The sequence below is a fragment of the Canis lupus genome, chromosome 5, assembly GCF_003254725.2.
Source record: "Canis lupus dingo isolate Sandy chromosome 5, ASM325472v2, whole genome shotgun sequence".
NCBI classification, from domain to species: domain Eukaryota; kingdom Metazoa; phylum Chordata; class Mammalia; order Carnivora; family Canidae; genus Canis; species Canis lupus.
In genome coordinates, this window is record NC_064247.1 from 42254802 (window position 1) to 42258287 (window position 3486).

At 49.9% G+C, this 3486-nt stretch overlaps 1 pseudogene; it reads left to right on the forward strand.

The window, feature by feature from the left end:
* Positions 1 to 737: 737 nt before the first annotated feature.
* Positions 738 to 2908, forward strand: LOC112647235 (RNA-binding protein EWS-like; annotated as a pseudogene).
* The last annotated feature ends 578 nt before the right edge of the window (positions 2909 to 3486 follow it).

Consider the following 3486-nt stretch of genomic DNA (forward strand, 5'->3'; position numbering starts at 1 on the left):
TTGTAGCCCTACCTCATACCACTCCCCTCCAACCATCATGAGCTCCTTTCCTTTCCTCAATGTCAGATAGCAAATTCCCTCCCGCCACAGGGTCTTACCACATGCTGTTCTCTCAGGAAAATTTTGTCCCCCTTACCTTACTAACCTCTACTCCTTCTTCAGAGCTCAGCTTGTCTTGTTTCTTCAAGAAAGCCTTTCCTATTGTTCCCAGGCTAGGTCAGTTTCTTCTGTTGCATGATCCTACAGAACTTTGTTCCATTCCTTCACAGCACTACCCCTTTTTTTCAGGGTCTTTACTTATTATTTTCAGGGAAGAAGGATCACAACTGTTCTTACCAGTGTATTCCTAGCAACTAACAGCACGTTGTAAATGCTAAATAAATATATTGGATGTAATTTAAAATGTATGCTTATTTGCTCAACCCCTACTATGCACCAAGTCCTATGGTAGGCCCTTAGAGGATTCAGAGATAAGACAAATGCTTGAATTTAAGGAGGTCCATGCCAGTTAAGAGCAATGGATATGGTATGGATTTTGGAGACAATTTTCTGCAACAGAGTGGAAGTGTCTACATGAGAGAAGTGTCTATATGAAAGTGCTTTGGTTGTCAATTGGAGGAAGGACATATCAATTCCTATGTACTGTTCTAAGTGTTTTATGTGGCTGAGGTCATTGTAGGAATCTTACAGATAGGGAAAACAGGCAGAGGACTTATTGAAAGTCACACAGCGAGCAAGAGGGAGACGGATGTTGAGAGAATGAGAGGGAAGGAGAGAAAATGGTGTCCACGGATTACAGTACCTACAGCCAAGCTGCAGCCCAGCAGGGCTACAGGGCATACACCGCCCAACCAACTCAAGGATATGCACAGACCACCCAGGCATATGGGCAGCAGAGTTATGGAACCTATGGACAGCCCACTGATGTCAGCTATACCCAGGCTCAGACCACTGCAACCTATGGGCAGACCGCCTATGCAACTTCTTATGGACAGCCTCCCGCTGGTTATACTACTCCAATTGCCCCCCCAGGCATACAGTCAGCCTGTCCAGGGGTATGGCACTGGTGCTTATGATACCACCACTGCTACGGTCACTACCACCCAGGCCTCCTATGCAGCTCAGTCTGCATATGGCACTCAGCCTGCTTACCCAGCCTATGGGCAGCAGCCAGCAGCCACTGCACCTGCAAGACCACAGGATGGTAACAAACCCGCTGAGACTAGTCAACCTCAATCTAGCACAGGGGGTTACAACCAGCCCAGCCTAGGATATGGACAGAGTAACTACAGTTATCCCCAGGTACCTGGGAGCTACCCCATGCAGCCAGTCACAGCACCACCATCTTATCCTCCTACCAGCTACTCCTCTACACAGCCGACTAGTTATGATCAGAGCAGTTACTCTCAGCAGAACACCTATGGGCAGCTGAGCAGCTATGGACAGCAGAGTAGCTATGGTCAACAAAGCAGCTATGGACAGCAGCCGCCCACTAGTTATCCCCCCCAAACTGGATACTACAGCCAGGCTCCAAGTCAATATAGCCAACAGAGCAGCAGCTACGGGCAGCAGAGTTCATTCCGACAGGACCACCCCAGTAGCATGGGTGTTTATGGGCAGGAGTCTGGAAGATTTTCTGGACCAGGAGAGAACTGGAGCATGAGTGGCCCTGATAACCGGGGCAGGGGAAGAGGGGGATTTGATCTGGAGGCATGAGCAGAGGTGGGCGGGGAGGAGGACACGGTGGAATGGGCAGCACTGGAGAGCTGAGGTGGCTTCAATAAGCCTGGTGGACCCATGGATGAAGGACCAGATCTTGATCTAGGCCCACCTGTAGATCCAGATGAAGACTCTGACAACAGTGTAATTTATGTGCAAGGCTTAAATGACAATGTGACTCTAGATGATCTGGCTGACTTCTTTAAGCAGTGTGGAGTTGTTAAGATGAACAAGAGAATCGGACAACCCATGATCCATACCTACTTGGACAAGGAAATAGAAAAGCCCAAAGGTGATGCTACAGTATCCTATGAACACCCACCAACTGCTAAGGCTGCTGTGGAGTGGTTTGCTGGGAAAGATTTTCAAGGAAGCAAACTTAAGGTTTCTCTTGCTCGGAAGAAACCTCCGATGAACAGCATGCGGGGTGGTATGCCTCCCCATGAGGGCAGAGGGATGCCACCACCACTCCATGGAGGTCCAGGGGGCCCCATGGGTCGCATGGGAGGCCGTGGAGGAGACAGAGGTGGCTTTCCGCCAAGAGGACCCCGGGGTTCCCGAGGGAACCCATCCGGAGGAGGAAATGTCCAGCTCCGAGCTGGGGACTGGCAGTGCCCCAATTCGGGGTGTGGAAACCGGAACTTCACCTGGAGAACATAATGCAACCAGTGTAAGGCCCCGAAGCCCGAAGGCTTCCTTCCACCACCCTTCCCGCCCCCGGGCGGTGACGGTGGCAGAGGCGGCCCTGGTGGCCTGCGGGGAGGAAGAGGTGGCCTCATGGACCGCGGTGGTCCCGGTGGGATGTTCAGAGGTGGCCGCGGTGGAGACAGAGGGGGCTTCCGTGGTGGCCGGGGCATGGACCGAGGTGGCTTTGGCGGAGGAAGACGAGGCGGTCCTGGTGGGCCCCCTGAACCTTTGATGGAACAGATGGGAGGAAGAAGAGGCGGGCGTGGAGGACCTGGAAAAATGGATAAAGGCGAGCACCGTCAGGGGCGCAGGGACCCGCCCTACTAGACGCAGAGACCCCGCAGGGCTGCCATGACTACCAGATTTATTTTTTAAACCAGAAAATGTTTTAAATTTATAATTCCATATTTATAATGTTGGCCACAACATTATGATTATTCCTTGTCTGTACTTTAGTATTTTTCACCATTTGTGAAGAAACATTAAAACAAGTTAAATGGTAGTGTGCCGAGTTTTTTTTCCTTCTTTTAAAGATGGTTGTTTAAAGACTAAACAATGGGAACCCCTTGTGAGCATGCTCAGTATCATTGTGGAGAACCAAGAGGGCCTCTAACTGTAACAATGTTCATGGTTGTGATTTTTTTTAAATAAAATTCCAAATGTTTATTAAAAAAAAGAAAGAAAGAAAGAAGAAAGAAAGAAAGAAAGAAAGCCACACAGCGCTTAAGTAGTAGGGAAGGGATTTGAATCCAGGCTACCTGCCTGGCTCCAGTCTTCCTGACAGGTAAAAGCCTCATGGAAGAGGCGGCAATTAAGCCAGGCTTGAAGGATCTGGCCAGGTGGAAAACAGGACTGCCATTCCAAGCAAAATCCGGGAAATATGCGCCTAATTACAAGTTTCGTTTCTTCCTTTGCCCGGAGCCCCATTAAATAGCAGGAGGAATTTCATAAGTGCACCGAATAAAGAGAGAAGGAAAAGAAATCGAACTTCCGGCGGCGCTAAGCAGTAGAACTGTTTCCATGGGAACAGTAACTGCTTCCCAGGTAGGTGAGATCTCGCGGTGCGTGAGCCGGCGGAAG